This window comes from Erythrolamprus reginae, chromosome 13 (assembly GCF_031021105.1).
Source record: "Erythrolamprus reginae isolate rEryReg1 chromosome 13, rEryReg1.hap1, whole genome shotgun sequence".
In the NCBI taxonomy this organism is placed as follows: Eukaryota; Metazoa; Chordata; class Lepidosauria; order Squamata; family Dipsadidae; genus Erythrolamprus; species Erythrolamprus reginae.
Genome location: NC_091962.1, coordinates 1,268,556 through 1,296,055, shown reverse-complemented (window position 1 = coordinate 1,296,055; position 27,500 = coordinate 1,268,556). Strand labels below are relative to the sequence as shown.

At 42.4% G+C, this 27,500-nt stretch overlaps 1 protein-coding gene across 1 annotated transcript in view; it reads left to right on the top strand.

Annotated features, from left to right (window-relative positions):
- Window positions 1-1,721: 1,721 nt before the first annotated feature.
- The window catches only part of AHNAK (AHNAK nucleoprotein), a 107,287-nt gene continuing 81,508 nt past the window's right edge, over window positions 1,722-27,500 (top strand). Inside the window, exon 1 of the mRNA XM_070766530.1 lies at window positions 1,722-1,891. The gene's annotated coding sequence lies outside the window, so the exon portion shown is untranslated. The remainder of the gene's footprint in view (window positions 1,892-27,500) is intronic.

The window sequence follows — 27,500 nt, the reverse complement described above, 5'->3', positions numbered from 1 at the left end:
TCACTGGATGGAGAAAAAGGAAAACCGAAAATTAGGAGCTAAGTGATAACATTGGGAAGTTCTAAAAATGAACAGAAAATTTGGACTGATAATGGGAAAAACGAATAGAAAAAGGAATGATGAATAGGAATAGGAATCCTGGATAATGTACCTCCAAGTCCTCGGAGAGGGGCGGCATACAAATCTAATAAATTATTATTATTATTATTATTATTATTATTATTATTATCATTATCATTATTATCTTTTATATTCTGTAATGTGCCTATATTATGTTGTATTATTGTATGCATGTCTGGTTTTTAACAGTATTATAAATTTAAAAAACCTTCTTAATAATAATAATAATAATAATAATAATAATAATAATAATAACAACAATGACAATGATGAAGATGATGATGAAAATAAAATAATGATAATGATGATGATGATAATAACAATAATAATAAATAATAATAATAATAATAACGATGACAATGATGGATGATGAAAATAAAATAATAATGATAATGATTATGATGATGATGATGATAATAATAATAATAATAATAATAATAATAATAATAATAATAATAATAATTGGATTCAGCTACTATACAGATGGTGCTTTAGCACAGTGTTTCCCAAGCTTGGCCACTTGAAGATATTTGGGCTTCAACTCCCAGAATTCCCCAGCCAGCAAATGCTGACTGGGGAATTCTGGGAGTTGAAGTACAAATGTCTTCAAGTGGCCAAAGTTGGGAAACATCGCTTTAGCATTCCTGGCCTTTTGTCCGAATGAGCCCTAAATTCCAGGCATTTCTCCAATGCTGCCAGGGGGGCACTTGGAAAAAGTCTTCTGGCCAGGGACCCCTCCTCTATGCGGCTTTGCTTTGGTCTGCTCCCAGCTTTGGTTTTGCAGTGGTTTTCACTGGAATTATTTGTGGCCCTTGGACGTAACTCGAGTGGCTCAGAGTCAGTTTTGATTCCTTTCCTTTCTTCTTTCCTTTCTCCCTTCCTTCACTTCCCCTTTCTCCTTCCTTCCTTCTTGCATTCTAAGCAACCTACCTCCTCCCTCTTTTCCTACCTTCCCTCCCTCCCTGCCTCTTTCCTTTCCTTCCCTTCCCTTTCCTTCTTTCCTTCCTTCCTTCCTTCACTCCAACCAACCTATTTCTCCTTCCCTCCCTCTTTTCCTTCCTTCCTTCTTTCCTTCCTTTTCTTTCCCTTTCTCCTTCCTTCCTTCAAACCAACCAACCTATCTTTTCTTCCCCTCCTTTTCCCTCCCTCCCTTCCTTCCCTGCTTCTTCTTCCTTTCCTTCCTTCCTCCTTCCCCTCCTTCATTCCAACCAACCTATCTCTCCTTCCTTCCTTCTTCCCCTCCCTTTTTCCTTCTTTCCTTCCCTCCCTCTTCCCCTTCCCCCTTTTCTTCCTTCACTCCAATCAACCTATCTCTCCTTCCTTCCTTTTCCCCCTCCCTCTTTCCCTTCCCTTCCTTCCCCTTTCTCCTTCTTTCCCTCCTTCTTTCCTTCATTCCAACCTATCTCTTCTTCCTGTTTCCTTCCCCTCCCTCTTCCCCTCCGTCTTTCCCTTCCTTCCCTCCCTATTTTTCCTTCCTTCCCTTCTGTGTCCTCCCGGCCCTCTCTTCCCCTCCCCTCCCCTCCCTTTCCCCGACGAGGGCAGCCCGTAGAGTCACACCCATCCCGGGCCGAGTTACAAGAGCCGCAGCCGGGCGGGGAGCGCCCCACTCGCTTCGTTCCCGCGGCAGGGCTCGGTCCGGAGCCCGCTGGTCAGGGCTCGGTCACCGCCACCAGGAATCCAGGAAACCGGGGTCGGGGGTCTCTGGGGCGTCGCACCGGGACGGCGCCTGGAATGGCCGTGCTGGGCAGCTGAAGGAGCCCCGGACCGACAGGTGAGGGAGAACCGGGGGGGCGCGTCTAAAGGGGGGGGGGGGTGCAGAGCCCCCTTGCACCCCTTCAGTGGTGCTGCTGGGGGACCCTTCCCAAAAGTTCTCCAAAGTTGCGCGCGGCTGCAAGGCACCAAGCGGGCACCAACTTGGAGACCCCCCCATTGAGAAGTCGATTCCTCCCACTGCAGAAAAGGGGGCGACCCCTCCCTCCTGCCCCCCCCCCCCACGGGCGCCGCCCTGTCCGGTCCGGACGGGTCTCTCCAGCCGCCCCCGCGTGGAAGGAATTGGGGAGGTTTGGCACAGGAGCGCATTGCTGGGAGAAGGGGCTTCGGGCTATTGACTGGTCCCGTCTTCCCACCAATTTTGGGACGGCGGACAGAAATTAAGGGGGGTGCAATCGCGCCCCCCCTTTGCCATAGATGCTGGATGTGACCCCCACCCACTCACTGAACCCCCCCAGCCTTTGGCGGGTGTGTGCAAAGGACACGATCCCCTCCAGCTCCATTTGGAAAGCAAGCGCCAAAGTCCTCCCAACCCTTCCATGCAGGGGGGGGGGGGGGTTCCTTGGGGAGGGAGGCGGGTTGCACGACCCTCGGGATGGACCCGTGCGGGAGAAAAGTTGGAGGCGCGTAGGCCCGGGGCTGATGTGGCGAGCTCAAGGCGTTGGTTTTAATCCGGAGTCACTCCGCTTCAGGTGGAAGTGTTTCTCTCTCGCGCGCGCGCCTTGGCGTTCCCAAAAGGAAAGGCGGACGTGGGTGGTTGGGTGGGAGCACGCCCCGGGGGCTTTCCCCGAAAACGAGGACCCCTCTGCTCTCTCTTTCTCGGGACTGGCGTTCTTTTTCCGCGTGTGCGCCTCGGGAATAACAGGGCGCGGCTCCGAGTTAGCCTTCGCCCCGGCGTGGCGGAACATGGGGCGGCCGCAGGGTTGGTAGCTGCGTCCGAAGGGCCGGAGAAGGAGGGGAGGCGCTCCAAGGGGCTTGAAAGTCCACTCCGACTTCGCTTGGGAACAAGGACGGAGGGGGAGGAAGAAAGAAAGAAAGAGAGAGAGAGAAAGAAGAAAAGGAAAATGAGGGAAAGAGAGAGAAAGAAAGAGAGAAAAAGAAAGACAGACAGAGACAGAGAGGGGGGAAAGAGAAATAGAGAAAAAAGAAAGAAAAGAAAGAAAGAAAAAGAGAAAGAGAGAGAGAGACAGAAAGTAAGGAAAGGAGAAAGAGGGAGAGAAAGAAAGAGAAGGAGAAAGAGAAAAAAGAAAGAGAGCGAGACAGAGAGAGATAGGAGGGGAAAGAGAAAGAGAAAAAAAGGAGAGAAAGAGACAGGGAGAAAGAAAAAGAGCGAATAAAGAGAAAGAGAGAGAGAGAGAGCTGTCAGGGAAACAAGTATCCCCACTCCCCACCTATCCTCCATTCCCCACTATCCGGTCAGAGCTGAAAAAGCTTCTTGGATGAGAAGCAAAACGTCTTTAAAAAAAACCTCAAGAAAGTTTTTTTTGCCTCTTGAAAGAATGGAAGAAAAAGCACTTTTGGGAGAGAGAGAGAGAGAAGGGTGCTTCGGTCGGTCTCGTGGGAAGAAGCCCAGCGGCCCCACCCCACCCGCCACCCTCCCTTCCCGTCCCTTCCCCACCCCACCCAACCCTCCCAATCCCGGCCAGCCAGCGCCCCGGAGTCACTCCGCTTCGCCTTTTCTTCTGCGAGTTTGTTTGGCTGGTTATGTAGCCTTTTTGCGGTTTCTTTTTTTTTTCATCCCTTCTTCCTTTTGCTTATTGGCAAACTGTGTGGATTGCGGTCGGGGCAGGCGCTGCTGGCCCCCTCCCCTCCCCACCTCTCCCCCCCCCCACTCCCCGCCTTTGGGCCCCCGCCAGCCCTCTGGAATGCGCTGGGTGGAAAGACTGACGAAAGCCAGGAGGGGAAAGGCCCAGCCCATCCGAAGAAAGGGCTGGGGAGGGAGGAGGAGGGGGCTGGGATCTAGGGGGAGGGAGAGGGAGGGCAGGGGTGGGGTGGGGGAGAGCGGAAGCCCAGGGAATCCCTAAGAAAGGCGGGCATAGCCAGAGCGGATTCACACAAACCCAAAGGAAGGAGAGAAAGAAAGGAACAAGGAAGGAAGGAAGGAAGGAAGGAAGGAAGGAAGGAAGGAAGGAAGGAAGGAAGGAAGGAAGGAAAGATGGACAGAAAGAAGGAAAGAAGGGAAGGAAAGGAAAGGAGAAATGTATAACTATATATTAAAGTAATAAGGTTTATGTAAGAGTACCATGATGATAAATAGATATGAAATATTTTTTTGTAGCAATGGAAAGAAAGGAAGAAAAAAAGAGGAAGGAAGGAAGGAAAGAAAGAAAAAAGAAAGAAGGGAAGTGAAGGAAAGGAGAAATGTATAACAATATATTAATGTAATAAGGTTTATGTAAGAGTACCGTGATGATAAATAGATATGAAATATTCTTTTGTAACAATGGAAAGAAAGGAAGAAAGAGGAAGGAAGGGAGGAAAGAAAAAAAAAGAAGGGAAGAAGGGAAGGAGAAATGTTTAATTATATTAAAGTAATAAGCTTTATGTAAGAGTACCGTGATGATAAATAGATACAGTATGAAATATTCTTATGTAACAGTGCAGGATTACTAAAAGTATGGCTGTATTTCTGTCTTTAAAGAAATTACTTGTAAATTATAAAAAGGTTTTCAAAATAAATGAAAAGAAAGGAAAGGAAAATTTAGGAAGGGAAAACAAAAATGGAAGGGAAGGAGAAAGGAAAGGAAAGAAGGAAAGGAAAGGAAAGAAGGAAAGGAAAGGAAAGAAGGAAAGGAAGGAAAGAAGGAAAGGAACGGAAAAGAAAGGAAAGGAAAGGAAAGGAAAGGAAAGGGAGAAAAATAAGGCCAGGATTGCATAAACTGTTGGGCCCCTCCCAGAGTTTAACAGGATCCACCCTGGCTGGGTTTATTTCCATTTATCTATTTTTATTGATGTAATTTAGAGGGGGGGGGGCCGTTGGCTGCAAGCAAACAGCCAGAGCTGCAGTGTAAAAACTAGAAAAGAAAAGAAGAACGATGGGGGGGGCGGCAACGTAATAGACAGAGGGGGGGGGGATCAATTTATTTTTCCAAAATCGCCAATAGGTAGGACAAGAAACGATGGGATGGAAACTCATCGAAGAGAGAAGCAAGCTGGAATTAAGGAGAGGACAATTAACCAGTGGAACCGCTCGCCACCAGAAATCGTGGGTGTTCCATCACTGGAGGATTTTTTTAAAGAAGAGATTGAATGACTGTCTGAGATTATATAAGTTCTCCTGATTGTGCAGGGGGCTGGACTAGAAGACCTCCAAGGTCCCTTCCACCTCTCCTCTCCTTTCACAATCTCCCCAAACAGAATTTTTAGCCAAAGTGCTGTGTGAACCCAGCCAATAGGAATCTTATTATCTGCACAGGCTGGTATAGTCCAGTAAGGCTCTAGCTTGGTGTGGTCATCATAGAAGTGCTTACAGTGCCTCCAGCACAAAGTTAGGCCTTGGAACTCCCTGCCACTAGATGTGCGTGTTCTCTCTCTTTCTCTCTGTATGTGTGTGTGAAAATCTATGAATATTTATATTCGTAGATTTTCACGGGTATATGCATGTAGGTTGTTGTGAGTTCGGGTTTTTCCCCATGTAATATTTTGAGTGTCTTGGCGATGTTTCGGCGAAATCACATTCGCCATCATCAGGCTGGAATTATCGGCTTCGTGCTGCTTTGAACATGGTTTGTTTGCAACCGAAACCATATTTTTGTTTGTTTGCAAGCAAACCATATTCAAAGCAGCACGAAGCCAATAACTTCAGCCTGATGGTGGCAAATGTGATTTCGCCAAAACGCCGCAAAGGCACTCAAAATATAACACGGGGAACAACCCGAACTCAGAACAATCTACATATAGATCTATATCTACATAGATTGGATATCTACAATCTATATAAATCCCTTAATTTTCAAATTCAGCAAAAAACATGTGATATATATATATATATACACACACACATATTTTTGCTGATAATGAAAAGGAAAAAGGAAAAGGGGTAATATATATATATATATATGTATCACCTGTTTTTTTTGCTGAATTTTTGGATGGCCTTGCTTTTGCAGAATCTATGTGGTTTTATGTTCAGGAGAAAAGTGGGGGTTGGGGCCGTCCAGCTGCAGACAGGGAGACCCCCTTGCAAGTGTGTGTAGGGATGAGTGTTCTGGAGGAAGGGGCAGCTCCTGAAAGCAAGTCGGATTCACACAATTGTAACGGAAGCGTTCGAACACCCAGTCGCACAATGTTAACTGGAATGGGCTTCCAGCTCGTCCAATTCTGCCCTTGTTTCGTGGGAATAAGCCAGATTCCGACAACGCCTGGAATTCGGGATGGCTTCAAACTCAGACCCCCAAAATTGACGTCGCTAAGCGAGACAATGATGACCCGAGCCTTGCCCCCATTCGCCCATCGCTGTATTTGCTCTGCGACTCCCTGTTAAGTGGCTAAATTAGCCACACGTTCGTTCCAGTGAATCTGGCTTTTCCCCATCGGGTTTTTTTTTGTTGGACGGTTGCAAAATGGGGATCCGGCACACCGCAGCCATCCTAAATACTAGCTAAGCGTTCGATGTTTGTTCATGGGGTCTGTAGAGTTGCTGCCACCATCGTTAAGTGTGAAAAACCGGTCGTAGGTCACTTTTTTTCAGTGCCACTTTTAACGTTACTAAAGGAATTATTTTTAAGTTGACTGTCTTTTAACTTAGATTAGCATGTCGGGCAAACGGAATCCAGGTTTTGTCTTTTGTTTTTGCTGGAATGTCAAAATGTGGTTTTTAAAATTCTCTCTCTCTTTTTCCAATCTGTGGTTCACCTCCTATTCAGGATGGGACAGGTTTTGGGGGGACGTTTTTTGGCCTGTAAAGATAAGTTTGCAATAGATTGGGCCTACTCTGCAGGGTCGGCTATTGTGGGTTTGCCAAGACCTCTTCCAAGAAGAATAAAGGGTGTGTGTGGAGGGGAGATACTTTCACGGAATGGGTGGGTGTGTAAGTGATGAGGTTGGGGCGTTATTTGAAATGGGGCGGTGGCACCCTAAATATTTACGGCAGCGCAATAGGCAGATTGGAACGGAAAGGTTTTGTTTTATTTTTCCCCCCAATCTGGTGTCCTTAGCTCTTTGGCCAAGGAAGGCAGTTGGCTGGGGATTATGGATGCGGGAGTCCCGATTGACTCAGCTCTTTCTCGCCTGGAAAAAATTGCTCTCCATTTCCTGTTTTTCCGCATTTTCTACATTTTCTACCTGGGAAATTGCCCTCTTTGAACCAGCCATGCGCTAAATAAATAATAATTATTTTATTATTTTTATTACAAATAATAATTATCAACACACACAAAAAATAATCAGCAAAGGTAACATGTCTGTTTCGTGGAGTTTGATGTGCTGATTCCAAAAATATGTTCTATCACACAACGTTTCTGATATAGAAGCATTTTTGTTATTATGTTATTTCTACATTTTCAATGTACAGTATGTGGTCATTACTGTTTTCTTAATGTCACCAGTATATGTCTTATACTTTATACTTTACCTTCGGGACCGCCTTCTGCCGCATGAATCCCAGCGACTGATTAGGTCCCACAGAGTTGGCCTTCTCCGGGTCCCGTCGACAAAACAATGTTGTCTGGCGGGCCCCAGGAGAAAAGCCTTCTCTGTGGTAGCCCCGGCCCTCTGGAATCAACTCCCCCTGGAGATCAGGACTGCCCCCACCCTCCTTGCCTTTTGCAAATTACTGAAAACCCACCTATGCCACCAGGCTTGGGGGACATAACTGACCCTTAGCTGTTTCATTTTATGTTTGGTTTAATTGGATGGTATGACTGTTTTATAATGGATTTTATAACTGTTTTTAATATTAGATTTGTGCTTGGTAATGTGTTGTGAGCCGCTACGAGTCTTCAGAGAGGGGTGGCATACAAGTCTAATAAATTATTATTATTATTATTATTATTATTATTATTATTATTGTTATTATTATTAATGATAATAATGGAAGCTATACTGGCTACAGAAAAACTATATACGTTTTTGAAATCAGAACAAAAAAATGATTCAGAAAAGAACAAAGTCAACTGCGATGATTGCAAATATATATATATATATTTTGTAGACCTGTGTTATTTTTATTTTTAACTGGAGCAAACTGGAAGAAACTGGTGTTTTTACCACCACCACCACTTTCTGCAGCCCAGTTTCTCACCGCTGGGCCTGGAAGCTGCCTGACACTCTCTCCGAGCTCAGGGCCTGAACTCCATTGCCACTTTCTGCTGATGCCACAAAAATGGGGTTGAAAAATGGAATGTTTCGGTGTTTTAATGCGCTGCCTGCTTGTCTTGCATTTTGCTTCTCTGGGCTGGTTGGCACGGAGGGACGTTGCCAGGTTTTCGGCTTTCCACTCGGTCGGAATGGCTGCCCATGAAATGAGGGGCGGGGGAGGCCTGGACGGGATGGACGGGCAGACGCCTCCGGCCTGTTCCCACAAACACCCCCCCCCTCTCCCGTTCTTTTCATTCGGTCCAGCTCTGCCCCAGAGAGAGAGAGAAGGGAATGATGAGGGCTCATCCTTTGTTCCAAAATGATAAAATTGAGGGTTGGCGCCAGGAGGCCTGGCCGCCGAGTTTTGACCCATAAGGAGAGGACAGAAACTGGACGCTTTAGAACAGAACAGAATAACAAGAGTTGGAAGGGACCTTGGAGGTCTTCTAGTCCAACCCCTTGTTTAGGCAAGAAACCCTACACCGCTTAAACTTATTTTACTTTTATTGTCATTGCATTCATAGAACAAAATTAAAGGACATTTTCAGTCTACATTATTCATAAGAAAACTATTTAAAAAACCTCTATAAAAATAAAATCCTTTGCATTCTAGGGGCGGCATACAAATCTAATAAATATTATTATTATTATTATTATTATTATTTGAATATTATTAATTGAATATTATTATTATTATTATTATTATTATTAATTGAATTTTTAAAAAACCCCTGAAATTGCATTGGTATTGCACTATGCAGTAGAATTATAGGGAATGATTGCTGTTTTTCAGCCCGTTTGTCTTTCATTTTATTTTAGTTGTTGTTTTCAGCTTTGGCGAGGCCTTCTGGTGTGCGCTGTTGGAGCCACTGTGGCACGTTGGACCAAAATGTGAAAGAGCAACACTAACATATTGTTTTTTTCCATGCAGGGGGCTTTTAAAGATGATTTAAGACGATTTATGATAATTTATACTCGTATTGATTGTTTCCTGATTGCTTATTTGAACCCTACGATAGTCCTTTCGTGTTTTTTAACCTCATGATTCTTGACAAATGTCACTTTTCTTTTATGTACACTGAGAGCATCTGTACCAGAGACAAACTCCTTGTGTGTCCTATCACACTTGGCCAATAAAGAATTCTATTCCATTCCATTCCACTCCACTCTACTCCATCCATTCCATTCAATTCCATTCCATTTTTTCTCTTCTCTCCTCTTCTCATCTTCCAACCTGTACAAAAAGAGGAGCAGAAAAGCCCCCTCCCTCCAAAAGTGGTTCCTTTGCAACAAGTTATTTATTTATTTTCATTTATGACATCTAGGAGCCAGCCATCTCATATGCCAGCACCTCTGGAAGGCTAGTCTAAAAAATCCCTCTCTTGCTTCTCTCATTTTTGGGGGGGCTCCTCATTATTGTAATGTATGGTAATATAAACAGAAGTGCTGAGTTTTTAATTAAGGCACTTGAGATAAGGACCAGACTAATTAGGGTGTCTTGCCAGGGAGATTCACTTATCTGATGGCTGCCTGCTTGTATTATTATCACGATATCTATGATTCATTGCATCACGTTCCCATTTATTTTATCCTAGAACCAGATTGTGTATTTTTGTTTTATTTTTTGTATTATTGATAAGGTTGCAAGACTAATCTAGCCTAGTCTAGTCTAGTCTGTATTCTCTACTCTATTCCATTCCATTCCACTCCACCTATTCCATTCCATTCCATATTTATATATTCTATTCTATTCTATTCTTATTTCTATTCTTATTTCTATTTCTATTCCATTCTATATTCCATTCCATTCCATTCTATTCTTATTTCTATTTCTGTTTCTCTTCTTATTTCTATTTCTATTTCTATTCCATTCTATATTCTATTCCATTCCATTCTATTCTTATTTCTATTTCTGTTTCTCTTCTTATTTCTATTTCTATTTCTATTCCATTCTATATTCCATTCCATTCCATTCTATTCTTATTTCTATTTCTGTTTCTCTTCTTATTTCTATTTCTATTTCTATTCCATTCTATATTCTATTCTATTCTATTTTATTCTATTCTAGTCCATTCCATCCCATTCTATTTCTCTTCCCTTCCCTTCTCTTCTTATTTCTATTCCTATTCCATTCCATTCCATTCTATTTCCCTTCCCTTCTCGTCTTATTTCTATTCCTATTCCATTCCATTCTATTTCTCTTCCCTTCCCTTCTCTTCTTATTTCTATTCCTATTACATTATATTTCCCTTCCCTTCCCTTCTCTTCTTATTTCTATTCCTATTACTGTACATTCTATTTCCCTTCCCTTCTCGTCTTATTCCTATTCCATTCCATTCCATTCCATTCTATTTCTCTTCCCTTCCCTTCTCTTCTTATTTCTATTCCTATTACATTCTATTTCCCTTCCCTTCTCTTCTCTTCTAATTTCTATTCCATTCTATATTCTATTCTATTCTATTCCATTCTTTTCCTCTTCCTCTTCTCTTCTCATTTCTATTCTATTCCAACTCTATTCTGTTATCTATTCTATTATCTATTCTATTCTATCCCAGTCTAAATTTTCCTCTCTTTGAGTTATTTCTTGCATTTCCTCCCACCAATACAGGCAGTCCCTGACTTACAGCCATTCATTTAGTCACCACTCAGCAGCAGTGCATTCTAAGACCCGTCGCTACCGGTTCGCGTGCACGCTTGGGTGATGCTTCTGTGCATGTGCAGAACAGTCCTGGGCGGATGGGCGGAGCCTCCTGCCGCCAGCGGCTATCCGTTTGCAGAACTGGGCCGAACCGGGCGCCACCAGGTGCTGAATCAAAGTGACAACAGCAGCGAAAAAGCAACTTGCAACTATTTTTCGCACAACCTTAGCAAGCATCCCCATGATCAAAATTCGGACGTTTGTGTATGGTGGTTGTAGTGCCCTGGGGTCACATGGTTTCCCTTTTGCAACCTTCTCACAAGCAAAGCCCATGGGAGAAGCCCGATTCACTTAACAACCATACTACTAAGTTTAACAACTGCTTGTGATTGATTCACTTAACAACAGTGGTGAGAAAAATCCTAAAGTGGGACGGAATCTGCTTAGCAGCTGCCTTTCTCAGCAGTGGAAATTTTGCGCTCCATTGGGGCCGTAAGACAAGGATGTTCTGTATCCATTCCCCCCACCACCAACGTTCCCTGTGCAATTCTTATTTTATTTTATTTTTGCATGTAGGTTTTTGCCTGTTTTGTTTCTTGGGTCTTTGGTGGAATGTTCCTTTTTATTTTTCTTCCTTAGTGGTCCTCTTTGCAGTCTTCGGAGAGGGGCGGCATACAAATCTAATAAATACATAAATAAAATTTCCTCTCCCCACTTCTCAGCTTGCAAACTCTGCAGAGGTTTGGCATATGTGTGTTTGTGTATGTGTGTGTAGATTTTGGCATATTCGGGTCTTTTCCTAAGATTGATAGAGAAGACCCGAATACACCAAGACCTACATATCTATACCCTGAAAATCTATGAAAACAAATACATATATAGATATATGCAGTGAAGGGCTACCAAATTTTTTACTACCACACTGTAGGTGTGGTTTATGCAGGATGCCCTGTATTTTCTTTAACATCTTTCAGTGCAAATTGGGTGCTCTGGGGTGGAGCTCCATTTTCGCTACCCCACTGCGTTTCTCCGCATCCAGGTAGTAGCCCAGCCCTGTATGTATGTATCTCTATCTCTATCTCTCTGTCTGTCTGTATGTCTACAGTATCTGTCTGTCTGTCTGTCTGTCTGTCTGTCTGTCTGTCTGTCTGTCTGTCTGTCTGTCTGTCTGTCTGTCTGTCTGTCTGTCTGTCTGTCTGTCTGTCTGTCTGTCTGTCTGTCTGTCTGTCTATCTATCTATCTATCTATCTATCTATCTATCTATCTATCTATCTATCTATCTATCTCAAGAACTGCCCTAAAAATGCGAGTTCCAGGTATATTTATAAATGAAGAGGCAACAGCCATCGCAATCTCTGGAAAGTTTAAAATTTATTAATAGTTTTAAATAAATTTTAAATGTTCAGGAGATCGCGATAGCTATTGCGTCTTCATAGATAGATAGATAGATAGATAGATAGATAGATAGATAGATAGATAGATAGACAGAGAGAGAGAGAGAGAGAGTGAGAGAGAGTGAGAGAGAGAGAAGATAGGGATATATATATCCCTACGTGTATATATATATATATATACATAGTATATAAACACACATACACACACTGCTCAAAAAAATAAAGGAAACACTCAAATAACACATCCTAGATATGAATGAATGAAATATTCTCATTGAATACTTTGTTCTGTTCAAAGTTGAATGTGCAACAACAGCGTGTGAAATTGATTGTCATTCAGTGTTGCTTACTAAGTGGACAGTTTGATTTACAACTATTCCATTTGCACAACAGTGTGTGAAATTGACTGTCAATCAGTGTTGCTTCAGTTTGATTTCACAGAAGTTTATTTTTTATTCCCTTTATTTTTTTGAGCAGTGTGTTTGTATGTATGTATGTATGTATGTATGTATGTATGTATGTATGTAGATTGTTCTGAGTTCGGGGTTTTGCCCCGTGTAATATTGTGTGTGTGTGTGTGTGTGTGTGTGTGTGTGTGTGTGTGTATATATATATATATATATATATATATATATATATATATATATATATATGTCAAATGTTTTTTTAGCTGGAATTTTAAAATTAAGGGAGACTAGGATGGTCCCATTTCGGCCTTGTTCTGGCCTCATCAGCTAGCCACACCCTTCCTTACTATGAAAACATTTTAACATATATATATATATATATATATATATATATATACACACACACACACAGTATATATATATGTATATGTATATGTATATGTATATGTATATATATATATATATATATGTATATACAGTGATACCTCGTCTTACAAACGCCTCGTCATGCAAACTTTTCGAGATACAAACCCAGGGTTTAAGATTTTTTTGCCTCTTCTTACAAACTATTTTCACCTTACGAACCCTCCACCGCCGCTGGGATGCCCTGCCTCTGGACTTCCGTTGCCAGTGAACCACCCGTTTTTGCGCTGCTGGGATGCCTCTGAGGCTCCCCTCGATGGGAAACCCCACCTCCGGACTTCAATGTTTTTGTGATGCTGCACGGGAATCCCATCATGGGAATAGCAGCAGCACAAAAACGGGCACTTCGCTAGCAACGGAAGTCCAGAGGTAGGGTTTCCCTGCGAGGGGAGCCTCAGTGAAATCGCAGCATCGCAAAAACACAGGGGTCCGGAGGTGGGGTTTCGAGGACTTCTGTGCTTTTGCGATGCTGCAATTTCACTGATGCTCCCTACGCTAGGAAACCCCACCTCCGGACTTCCATTGCCAGCAAAGCGCTAATTTTTGCGATGCTGGGATACCCCTGCTGGGATTCCTCTGCAGCATCACAAAAACACGGAAATCCGGAGGTGGGGTTTCCCATGGAGGGGAGCCTCAGGGGAATCCCAGCAGTGCAAAAATGGGCACTTCTGCTGGCAAAAGGGGTGAATTTTGGGCTTGCATGCATTAATCGCTTTTCCATTGATTCCTGTGGGAAACATTGTTTCGTCTTACAAACTTTTCAACTTACAAACCTTGTCCCGGAACCAATTAAGTTTGTAAGACAAAGTATCACTGTATGTATATATATATATATGTATGTACCGTATATATGAAGAGGCAACAGCCTAAGTTAGTTTCTGGTTGTGTCCTCTCCACCCTGCTCTTCAAAATATGCTGCTCTAATTTGCCTCTCAGCTGTTGTTCCTTTTCTGCAATGACGGGTCCACTCCGAAAAAGGCGGCTGGGAAGGTTACATTAGTTTGCGGTCAAACGTTACGCTGGCATCTTTTTCGAAAACAAAATGATTTCCCTCTCCTGACCCCCCTTATGTAAAATGGCTTCGGCACAAGGCTTCTCACCCCATGCTTTTCACCCCCCCCATTTAAACTTCCCTTTAAAAAAAAAAAAGGTAGTGAGGTTCAGTGATTAGAGCCACCCCCAAGCCACGTCCAAATCTGGTTTGCTCTAAAATGCTCTCAAAAGCTTTTGATAGACTCCTGCCATTCGCCCGTCCTTCCAATCCAAAGTGGCCAGGAGTAGATTCCGAAAACGCTGCAAAATTTGTGATATTATTTTTCCCCCCGGGATCCTCGTCCAAGATTTATTTTCTTTTATAAAAAAAATTAGGATAATAGTAGTCGTAGTAGTAGCAGTAGTAGTAATACCGTAGCAGTGGTGGTGTCCTGTCCACAGGACATTCAAAAAGGGGTTCATGTCCCCATTCGTGGCTTTGCAAAAGTTACATTCACGATTTGTTGTATTTTTTATATTTTTTATTTTTACAAAGGCATTATGTATAATCCTCAAGTTACTATTGGGCTGAAAATATCCGTTGCTAAGCAACACCGTTGTTAAGTGAGTTTTGCTCAGTTTTACAACCTTTTTGCTCCATTTTACAACCTTCCCCTGTTGTCAAAGTGAATCGCAGCGGTTGTTAAGTTTAGTCACATGGTTGTTAAGTGAATCTGACTTCCTCGTTGACTTTGCTTGTCAAAGACGGTCTCAAAAGTGACAGATACAAACACACCGGGATATGGAAACCGCCGTAAATATGAACCAATTGTCACCAGCTTCCGAATTTGGATCCCATGACCATGGACAAAAGGCAGCAATGGTCCTCAAGTGCAAAACACAGTTCTGAGTTCCATTTTTTTCCCAGCATGCCGTTCCAACTCTGGTCCCTAAACAAAACGGTTTCTATGTCCAGAAAGAAGCTCTATTCAGATTTTCTCCACACAGCAAAGAATCTTATTCCACACCCTTGACACATCCAGTGTGAAGGATATGTTTGCATTGCTGTGGCTTCATGTTCTGCAGCCATGAGGACCAGAAACTTGACAGAAACAAAAAAAAGAAAGAAACTGTGCAAAGAAGAATCTTGGGGGGGATGAATTGACTGAGGCAAGGTGCATTTTGTGTGTGTGTGCAAACGGTGTGTTCCTGGTGATATTTCCGCAAGCTTTACAAATTGACACAAGGTGTGTGAAAGGAACTATGGTCCACATAAATGGCCTTCTATATTTTTTTAATGGGCATACCAAGGATAATAATAATTTAAAAAAACCCACACACTTTTCTTGATATTAAGCCTTGAAATATAATGGCTTTAAAAAAAAGATTATTAGAGTTGGAAGGGGCGTTGTAGGTCATCTAGTCCAACCCTCTACTCAAGCAGGAGTCCCTATACCATTTTCAGACAGATGGCAGTCCAATCTCCCTTTGAAAGTCTCCAGTGTTGGATTTTCTTTGCCTTGGTCACCTGCGGTAGCGGGTTGATACCGGTACAGTAAAGAACGGCACACCGGTAGCGATTGTTGCACTCATGAAGAGTGAAAAATGGTCGTAAGTCGCTTTTTTTCAGGGACTTTATAACTTTGAACAGTCGCTAAACGAACCAAGTCGAGCAGTAAGTTGTCTCAGATTCACGGTCGCAATAGGTCCCCCCAATTTTTGGTTGCTAAGCAAGAGGCTCATTGTCAATTTTGCAACTTTGTTTTCCCTGCCCCCTGTTTGCTAAGTGAATCACTGCAGTCGTTAAGCGAATCACTGCGTTCCTTAAGCGAACCTGACTTCCTCCAGTGTTTTTGCTTATCAGGAGGCAACTGGGAAGGTTACACATGGGGAATTACGTGACGTGGTGGGGTTCAATTTTTTTTTGCGACCGGTTTTGTGGGCGTGTCTTGGTGTGGTGTGTCTTGGTGGGTGTGTCTTGGTGGGCGTGGCAGGGGAAGGATTTATTTATTTATTTATTTTATTTATTTATTAGATTTGTATGCTGCAAAATCCCTATTTCCACTGATCAGCTGAGAGGCAGAGAATAAAATAGGGGTTAATACCACAGAGGTGGTATTTACGGATTCTCAAAACTACTCAAAATTTCCGCTATTGGTTCTCCAGAACCGGTCAGAACCTGCTGAATCCCACCACCTCCAGATGTCCTAAATCTATGCCGGTTGCCAATTGCACTCAAATCGTTAACCTGTATCTGTACGGATGCTGCAATCGTTCCTTGAAAAAACAAGGTCCCAAATCTCATTCAGTGCCTATTCAGGTAACCAGGAGCGTTTGTGCCAGCCAGTTAAAACCCTACTCCCCAAAATCTGAAACGGTAAAGCCTAGACCTGGACTTAGCTTTCAAATTCCTGTTAGACCCTAGTATATACATATGTTTTTTCTGTTGGATCACCCTGATATATTGAAGGAACGTCACAGCTCCTTTTTGCCTCTAGGCCCAAATTTTTTTAAAAATTCAGCAAATACATGTGATACATAAAAAACATAGTTTGTTGGCTATCAATAAATGAACTGCCTTGAAATGGCCCTGGGTTGGCCCTAGAGGCAAAAAGGAGCTGTGACGTTCCTTAAATATACCAGGGTGATCCAACAGAAAAAACATATAGCCCCTCCCTGGTACATAGCTGAAGGGATCAGATCTGGTGGCCTAGAGGTTAATTCTCTGCCTTGCAAGGCAGAAGCCCCAGGATCAAATCCCAGTAAAGGTATGGCTAGCTGATGAGGCCAGAACAAGGCCGAAATAGCGCTATCCTAGTCTCCCTTAATTTTTTAAAAAAATTCAGCAAATACATGTGAGATAGATAGATAGATAGATAGATAGATAGATAGATAGATAGATAGATAGATATTCTCACTGAATACTTTGTTCTGTACAAAGTTGAATGTGCACAACAGCAGGTGAAATTGACCGTCAATCAGTGTTGCTTCCTAAGTGGACAGTTCGATTTCACAGAAGTTTGATTTACTTGGGGTTATATAATGTTGTTTAAGTGTTCCCTTTATTTCTTGGAGCAGTGTATTTAAGAACAATATGATTCTACCAGAAAAGAAAAAGAACACTAAGCCACTAAGAACAATATGATTCTACCAGAAAAGAAAAAGAAAGAAAAATCTGGCTTTGCCGTTTCTCATCGCACGTTCCTAGTCCTCATGTTTCCCATTGTAGGTTAGGGAACCCTAGGATGAAATGCCTACTAAAATCTCAAGCTTGGAAAACATTCTTGACGGGGGAGATAAGAGTCCCTATCGGCCGCAGCATCCTCGGTGTGCATAATTTTCACGCCCTGCCTTGTAACCAGCTAAACCAGTTCCTCCTGCCCCCGCCCAGTTTGTGGGCAAACTTATACAGGTTTCCGAAATCCTCTCGTTTCTCAGAGGGTGGCTCTGAAATGGAATGCAGGAAGCTGGAGGTGTGTATCTTTATTGGGAGGGCGACTTCGGTTTGAAAACTGCAACATTTCCCGAGCTTTGGCAACCTGGGAAGTGGGTGGACTTCAACACCCAGAATTCCCCCACCCTGGGACTTTAAACTAGGTTGCAACATTCCTTTCCAAGCTCTTTGCTGGCTTTGCAGAACCCACTACCCCAAAAATACATCTGTAGCAAGAATCTCCCACACCTTGCATGATAGACAGACAGACAGACAGACAGACAGGCAGGCAGGCAGGCAGGCAGGCAAGCAGGGCAGGCAGGCAAGCAGACAGACAGAGATAGGTAGGTAGGTAGGTAGGTAGACAGACAGATATGGATGATAGATAGAGAGGTAGGTAGGTAGCTAGGTGGGTGGGTGGGTGGATGGATGGATAGATAGATAGATAGATGATAGGTAGGTAGGTAGGTAGGTAGGTAGGTAGACAGATATGGATGATAGATAGAGAGGTAGGTAGGTAGCTAGGTGGGTGGGTGGATGGATAGATAGATAGATAGATAGATAGATAGATAGATAGATAGATAGATAGATAGATAGATAGATAGATAGATAGATAGATAAAGAAGTGATAGGCATCACAATCTCCGGAACGTTTAGAAAAATTATTTAAAACTACTAAGCTTTTGTCAGCCTCTGCTGACGGCATCAGAGTATAAAATCCCCATTGAAGAGATGCTTGCTTTTATGCAATGCAGCTCAATTTATTCCTTCCATGCATCGTTTCAATGGGGATTTTATGCTCTGACGAAGTCAGCAGGGGCTGATGAAAGCTTAGTAGGGTTTTTTTAGTACTTTTAAATAACATTTTTAAATGTTCCAGAGAACATTGCCATGCACTCAAAAGCCCAATTGGGCTTATTATCAGGAGAGGTTTATTTATTATCTATCTATCTATCTATCTATCTATCTATCTATCTATCTATCTATCTATCTATCTATCTATCTTCCCCTGCATTTGGTCATTGGTCAAGCATTCCAAGGAAAACAGAACCCTTTGGAATGTGTGAATGCAAATCGCTTGGTCTGGACCTGAAACAGGCTCTTCCTTTGTATGTTAGTTGGAGGAGATTAACCTTACTCTGTTTTAGGACATCAAAGGCAGGAATGATCAGTTACTGGAAAATCTCCTGCCTTGGTGATAAACATGATAATGTAGCTTGCATGCCTGCTTTTCCTTCCTTCCTTCCTTCCTTCCTTCCTTCCTTCCCTCCCTCCCTCCCTCCTTTCTTCTTTCCTTCCTTCCTTCCTCCCTTCTCTTCTCCTTCCCTTTCCTCTTCCCTTCCTCTCTTCTTCCCTTCTCTTCTTCTCTTCCCTTCTCTTCCTCTCTTCTTCCCTTCTCTTCTTCTCTTCCCTTCTCTTCTTCTCTTCTTCCCTTCTCTTCTTCTCTTCCCTTCCCTTCCTCTCTTCTTCCCTTCTCTTCTTCTCTTCCCTTCTCTTCCTCTCTTCTTCCCTTCTCTTCTTCTCTTCCCTTCTCTTCCTCTCTTCTTCCCTTCTCTTCTTCTCTTCCCTTCCCTTCCCGGCCCTTCCCTCTTTTCTCTTCCCTTCCCTATTCTCTTCTTTTTCCCTTTCCTCTTCTCCTCTTTTTCCCTTCTCTCTTTTCTTCCCTTCCCTCTTCTCCTCTCCTCTCTTCCCTTCCCTTCCTCTTCCCTTCTCTTCTTCATCTCTTCGCTTCCCTGCCCTTCCCTCTTTTCTTTTGTCTTCTCTTCTTTTTTTCTCTTCCCTTCCTGTCCCCTTCTCTTCTCCTCCTCTTCCCTTCTCTATTCTCGTCCCTTTCCTCCTCTCCTCTCTTCTCTTCCCTTCCCCTCCCCTGTCCTCTCCCTCCCCTCCCTAACACCTTTGTAAGTTGCGCTTCAGTGCTCTTCCTCACCAGAAACCCTTCGGATCTGGCAAGATTTCTTTGGGAAAGTTTTTTTGCCCAAATATGGAGGCTCAGGAGAAGATGCCTCCAGCAGAATCGAGGGTGGGTGGGGGAGGGAAGGAGCTTGGAAAACATTTGCAAGGGTGGGAAGACCCACTGGATGTGTGTGTGGGGGGGGGAGGAATACAGGATGTACGTACAGGCGTGGGGAGATGACAGTGAGAATTGGGTGGGGACAAAAAGTTCAGGTGGGGACCCTTTGGGGGGGATGCTAGGACCCCCCTCGCATAGCCCTGGTGTGGAGGTGAGCCTTGTATCGACCTGATCAGCCTGCCTCCCCTCCTAAAGTGGGTGTGAGACACACACACACACACAAACACGCATACACACACCTGGATTTGAAATCTTGTTCCCGTTGGAAAGAAACCGCCACCCTCACAGCCAGGAACAAGCCAGGGCAGGTTTTTGCAACAAAGGCAGCAGAGATACGTCTGGTCAGGTTCTCCCGCTCCTGCCCGCAGGCTTGCAAAGACGTGAGGGTTGTGTGTGTGTGTGTTTGTGTGTGCCTGGGCTCACGGGGAGGCCCCTTGAGCACACAACCTTCATCTTAACACCAATAGTGAACAGCAGAGCCTGAAGGAGGGGGAATTGCTTTGCAGTCGATACTTCTGAAATGAGATTTCCCTCTTCGCAGCGTGCAAAGCTGTGGGTGAGTGTGATCACATGTGCAAGACCACACCTAGAATCCTGCATCCAGCTTTGGTCACTCACCACACTGTAAAAAAAGATGTGGAGACTGTAGAAAGAGTGCAGAGAAGAGCAACAAAGAGGCTAAAACATACGAAGAACTGTTGCAGGAACTGGGCCTGGCTAGTCTAATGAAGAGAAGGACCAGGGGAGACATGAGAGCATCTTCCAATATTTGAGGGGCTGCCCCAGAGAGGAGGAAGGGGGTCATGCTATTTTTCAAGACACCCAAAAGTCAGACAAGGAATCATGAATGGAAACTGATCAAGGAACAACATAGCCAAGAAGGCTTCAAGAGTTGTAAACCTAATCCTACGTAGCTTCTGCTCTGGCAATCTCACACTACTTACAAAATGTTTGCCAGACCCATCCTCGAATACAGCTCATCCGTTTGGAACCCATATCGCATCTCAGACAACAACACCCTTGAAAATGTCCAAAAATACTTCACCAGAAGAGCCCTGCATTCCTCCACTTGAAACAGAATACCCTACGAAACTAGACTTTCAATCCTGGGCCTAGAAAGCCTAGAACTAAGACGCCTTAAACAAGATCTAAGTATCGCCCACAAGATCATATGCTGCTACGTCCTGCCTGTCGGCGACTACTTCAGCTTCAACCACAACACAAGAGCACGCAACAGATTTAAACTTAATATTAACTGCTTCAAACTTGACTGTAAAAAATATGACTTCACTAACTGAGTTGTTGACTCATTACCGGACTCCATAGTGTCATCCCCAAACCCCCAACACTTTACCCTTAGATTATCCACGGTTGACCTATCCAGATTCCTAAGAGGTCAGTAAGGGGCGAGTACAAGTGCACTAGAGTGCCTTCCGTCCCCTGTCCTATTGCTCTCCTATATCTCCTATACCTTTCTTCTATTCGTATATCTCTTCTTCTATTTTTTCATTGACATGTTCTATTACTATACCTTCTTTTCTATTATTTCTTAGATATATTTTACTATGAGTATCTCCTCTATAACCTCCATCATGTATTTTACTATGTGTATATAGATATATACCCACTAAAACCTCTTTGTGTATTGGACAAAATAAATAAATAAATAAAAAGGAGAGATTCAACCTAGAAATAAGGAGGAATTTTTGGACAGTGAGAACAATCAACCCGTGGTGGAACAGAAGTTGTCTTCAGAAGTTGTGGGCGCTTCATCCCTGGAGGCTTTCAAGAAGAGGTTGGACTTTCAAAAGGGGTTTGAACTAAATGACCTTCCAGTTCCCTTGGTCAAGCCCCCAAAAACAGGAGGTCCCAAGTTCTTAGTCCTGCCTTAAGCACTGATCCGGCTGGGTAACCTTGGGCCAGTCACTTTCTCTCAGCCCTTTGAAGAAGGAGGCAATGGCAAACCAGCCAAGGAAATTGGGAGAATTGGACCCGTTTGAACAGATTGAAAATAAATTTTAAAAAGAAATTGATAAAATAGGGGGGAAATGAGAGGGGCGGCATAAAAGTCTTCGTCTTCTTCTTCTTCTTCTTCTTCTTCTTCTTATTATTATTATTATTATTATTATTATTATTATTATTATTATTACAAAAATAACAAGAAAGGACATGATGTTTTGCCTCGGTGGCAAAGGGCTGCAAAAAAATTTTTCCACCACACTGTGTGCGTGGCTTATTGTGTGGGTATGGCTTGATTATCATGTGACCAGGTAGGAGTGGCTTGACAATCACTTGACCTGGGAGTGGCTTAAAGGTCATGTGACTGAGTGGGAGTGGCTTACCAACCAAGGTAAGTTTTCAAATAGGTGCTTGGACTCTTTTTCAGTGGATTAAATCCCATTATTTGAATAGCCACAAAAAGGACAGATTATACACCGCATTATTTGTTGAGAAGCACAGTAACATTTGAAGGTTTCGTACTGAACCCACAAGGTTCAGTATGAGAACAGATTCGGCAAGTAGCTCAATTTTCTTTCGTTGCTACAAAAATTCAGTTCTAGATAGCGATTAAAACAAAGCGTTTACGGGTTAAAAGATGCTATTTAATTATTTCCTATTTTAAAAGTAATTAAGGATCATACTAAGGTGCTATTAAGTATTCAATAAACTTACATTACTGGGTGTGGCCCTGTTGTCTTCACCTTTTGCAGAAGTGGGACTTTGCCTTGGCAATGAAGGTACCCTTCCCGAATCTGCCCTCCCCGTGTGTGGAATCCGGAGTCGAAATTCTGGTCTGTTTTGGACAGCGCCCAAGAGGAGAAAGAGGGTAGCAGTTCCTTCATGCCGCAATCTCAGGAGCGGTTCCAGAATTTCTGCCTCTAAATCCTTCCAAAGAAACCTGTCCAGGCAGGAAAAAAAGAGACAAATCTCAGCTTTTCCCACACACAGCTTTGGCTTCCGCCATCATTCTCTGATTTGAAACCAACCGCTTCTGTGTTTAACTACAAGCTGTCCTTTTCAGTGCCCCTGTAACTTTAAACGGTTACTAAACGAACGGTTGTAAGTAGCGATGGGTGAACCAAACTCGCACAATTTGGGTCCGTTCCGAATTTTGCGGTGTTCGGTAGGCCGAACATGAACCCGAATTTTTTTGAAACTTTGGGCAAAGTTCGGGGTCGTGTTCGGCGTTCGGAGCTTTGACGTCACCGGCAGGTTGCTAAGGACGCCAAGGTGATCACTTCCTGGATTCCATGGAATCCAGGAAGTGATCACCTTGGCATCCTTAGCAACCTGCTGGTGATGTCAAAGTTCCGCTCCCGGAATCTCTTCGTGGGAGGAATTCCCCAGCTCCTTCAAAGGGAGGTCTTCACGTAAAAATAAACAATGTTTATTTTTACGAAAAAGGACGCTGCAGCGGCACTGCAAGCAAAGGGCGGTCCTTTCACGTAAAAATAGACATGTTTATTTTTACGTGAAAGGACCGCCCTTTGCTTGCAGTGCTGCTGCGGCATCCTTTTTCATAAAAATAAACATTGTTTACGTGTATACGTGACGTCAAAGCTCCGCCCCTGGAATCTCTTGGTGGGATTCCCCGTTCGGGTTTGGGTTCGGTTCGGCCAAATTTTGCCTAAAGTTCCACAGAATGCTTTGCGCATGCGCAGAGGGTTAGAAAAAAGAAAATGGCGACATCCAGGCAGGTGGGTGGAGCCACGTGCTCCCGCCACTACCGGTTCTCTAAAATAAAGATGGCTGCCACTACCGGTACACCCAAACTGGACCAAACCGATAGCATTTCACCCCTGACTTGAACCCATGGCCTGTCACCACAGGGACATTTGAACTGACTTTAAGGATTCGCACATTCAGTAAAATATATTCAAAAGTCTCCCAAATTATTCATTCAAAGGAATAAAATTGTCCGTGGTGATTTGTTGAAAGGATATCAAGATAAGGCAGTGACATTCCTGTCAAAATACAGGTTAGGGCTGTTTGTTCAGTGATCTTGAAACTTACATGGTAATTAAAGAGATTTATGAGCCGTCCTCTGAATCAGATAGGTTTGATGAACGGTTTCGGGTAATGAAGGGAAAACAGATTGAGGAGCACTGCTCTGGATTTAGCGTAGAATAGAATAACGGAGTTGGAAGGGGCCCTTGCAGGTGATCTAGTCTAGAGGGCTTGTGTTGTCTTTAATAATTTTTGCAATAATAGAAATTGAGATCCATTTGATGATTAATTGCAAGGGTGTCTTCTCCACTCATCTTCCTTGTGAGTAGAGATGAGTTGATTATTTACTTTATTCATTATTATTATTTATTAATTAATAATTAATAATTAAACACTTAATCATTGTACCACATGATTCTTCACAAATGTATCTTTTTCTTTTATATACGCTAAGAGCATATGCACCAAGACAAATTCCTTGTGTGTCCAATCACACTTGGCCAATAAAATTCTATTCTATTCTTATTATGAAAAAAATTCTATTCTATTCTATTCTAATTAATTTATGAAACATTTATGCCGTCCTTTTCACCCTATAAGATGCCTCTGGGCAGCTTATAAATTACAAAAATGGAAACAGAATTTAAATAGTCAAACTTTACAAATAATATAAGAAAAACTTATTATTGTTTTATTATGTTGTTTATTATTGTTTATCTTGCATTGTATTACATTATATGACTGTACGCCACCCAGAGTCTGCAAGGAGTTAGGTGGCTTAAATAAATTTAAAGTTAAATGAATTAAATTAAGCTACGTAAATTAAAAATGTAAAAACTATATGAAAACTATATAAGGGGCGTGCATAAGTGCACTAGTGTGCCTTCCGTCCCCTGTCCAATTGTCTCTCCTATATCTCTTCTTCCATTCATATATCTTTTCCTCCATTCTCCATTGACGTAATTTATTCTTATATCTTTTCTTCTATCCTTTCTTTGATATATATTACTGCATGTTTATTCTCTTCAACCTTCATTGTGTATTGGAGAAAGTAAATAAATTAAGAATAAAAAAATATATGAAACCGGCAATCGCTTAAGACATTTTGAGGGAGGGAGGGAAGGAAGGAAGGAAGGAAGGAAGGAAGGGGAAAGGAAGAGGAGAAAGGAAAGGAATTGGAAAAGAAGAAGGAGAAAGGGACGGGGAAATGGGGTTGGGTGGCATAGAAGTCAAATAAATTGTTTTTTTTTTTTTAAATACTTTATTAGTTATTTACATTTAAAAAGAGTATAAACAATACAACAGTACAACATTTACAAAGTGCATAAAATTATATAATTATTTATGCATAGAAATCCATAGAAAAAAAGAAAAAGAGTGAGAAGACAAGGGGAATAACAACATACATATATACACACAAGACGGAATAAAGCATTGTGCTTTATACATGGGTTGTTTTGGTATCAGAGCTTAATATTTACACCTGCTAAATTGCAGGCTAATTGTTTTTTGAAGCATATTCATTTATAACAATATATATATATATATGTCACATGTTTAAGCTGAATTTGAAAATTAAGGGAGACTAGGATAGATCTATCTATATATATATATATATGTCACATGTTTAAGCTGAATTTGAAAATTAAGGGAGACTAGGATAGATCTATTTCGGCCTTATTTTGGCCTCATCAGCTAGCCATACCCACTGGGATTTGAACCTGCAACCTTTGCCTTGTAAGGCAGAGAATTATCCTCTAGGCTACAGTATCCAATCCCTTCAGCTCTGTACATATATATATTTCCTCTTGCTAATTTATCCATTAACGTATCCATTTCTACGTGATTGCTTTCATATCCTCTATATTTTTTCATGGTATAAGTGCCTTACAATGGTAATATTTCCTCTTAACAATAGTTTAGTTTTTCTCTCTTAGATTTGTAGCTTTAAATTAAATTTAAATTACAGAGGAAAGATGGAAAAGGAGAAGGAGAAAGGAAAAGAAAAAGGGAAGAGAAGGGAAAGAAGAAAACGGGAAAGGAAAGGAAAGAAATTCAGTTTAGTTTAATCTAGTTTCTTGGTCTATTTGATTCGGGGTCAACTTTGGCTTATCAGTCAAGGAGGCCTTTTAGAGGGGAGGGATGGGAAACACAGTCTCCTAAGCCAGCATCATATTTTGCAAAATGAGAAGCAGACATGCAATTCAGGACAGTTGGGAATCTGAAAATCCTTTGGTTTTTTAAAACTTTTTCCAATGCACCAAATGGAGTTTGCAAAACTCGTTTACTTATTTTCCTTTTAAAAACTTTGCATTTTTTTAAAAAAAAAATGGATGCATGTCAGGCTTTCTTTTTTTACCCCAAATCTGGTCTTGCCAGCGTGTCCATTATAATAACGTTCAGCTCTTTTGCCCCCATCAATCTTCTGGCCACAAGGCTTCATTATGTCAATGGCTCTGTCCTCATTGGCCAAGCTGGCATGGGGGTGGGCGTGGCTGTGGTACGGCGACCAATCAGCTTTTGGGGAGTTGCTTCTTCACCCTGCCAAGTCTGGCAGCGACTTCTCTCACAGAGAACCTTGTGTTGTTGTTGTTTTTAAGCCACTCTGTCCATCTGACTCTTTTCCTTGGAGGACTGATAGGGCCGATCTGGCTCCTACTCTATGATTGCTGAAGCTTTGCCTCACACTGCGTGTGCTACAATACAAATTTTAGCTTGCAAGAGCCTCTCTAACCAGACATGCCAACCAGGTTTTGTCTGATGGGCAATCTTGGCTATGATGCAAAGCTAAAATGTGGTTTGTTGGTTCCAGCAGACTGCATTCAATGCACAGACAGAACCATTGTGTGGTTCTAAAAATAAAGGTTTTAAAGCAGGTTTCTCCAAACTTGGCAACTTGTAAGACTTGTGGACTTCAATTCCCAGAATCCCCCATGCTGGCTAGGGAATTCTGGGAATTGAAGTCCAGAAATCTTTAAAGTTATCAAGTTTGAAGAAACTTTAAACATTTTGCATATGTGAGATGAGTCCTGCTTATATATTTTCACGACTGGATTGAGAAGCAACACAAAAAAATTCCTGTCGTTAATATCGATACTAGTCCTCAACTTTACAACCACAATTGTAATTGGGATTTCAGTCACTCAGCAATGCAAGGCGCTATGTGACTGGATCTAATTTTACAATCATTTTTACCACGGTCATTAAGCGAATCACTACTGTTGTTAAACAAATCTCGTTTCCTCCATTGATTTTGCTGGTCAGAAGATGGTGAAAGGTTTGTAATTTGTAACTTCAGACTGTCATAAATTGAGGAATCAATTTCCTCTGATCTATTTTGAATTTCCAAACTAAGAAACTAAAACCTGGTTATTCTTTGATAAGTCCAAAGTAATTCTCGGAGTAATTTTGAGTGCCTTTTGACAATACTGTATTATGTTTTCTTTTTTTTAAATGAATGCCTTAGCTGCATGTAGATAGTGGGTTATGGTTTGAGAAAATGTTAGTGAAACTGTATTTTGGAAACCAAAAATACAAACTTTTCAATGTCTTTTGTACACACAAAACCTTTGCATTTATATCAAAAGTACAATTCACAGACGGATGGTTGAATTTATATAGCTGCCCTTTTCAGCTGCATGAATGGAGGATTGACAGTACAAAATGGCAAAAACAAGAAATAATCAAAGCTTTCAGCGAAACTGCCATCCGTAAAGACTATAATCCTGTCACCGCCTGCGTTGTCAGCTTCTGCTAATAGCCCTGCCTGTTCTTACATGGTTGATTTGCGCAGGACATTGGAGCATAATCTAACCCAAGGGCTGAGTGACCAAGCCACAGCAACACACCAGGTCAAAAACCAACCCATCCTTTGGGCGTTTGAATCAATGCAGTTTTGGACTGACCCGGTTAAATTATCTAAAGAGAAGAAAAATTTCTCTCCATGTCCCTTGTGGGTGCTCCATCACTAGAGGTTTTCAGAAGTACATGGGGCTACCTTTGAAGAGGGTTCGGAAACTTCAAATCG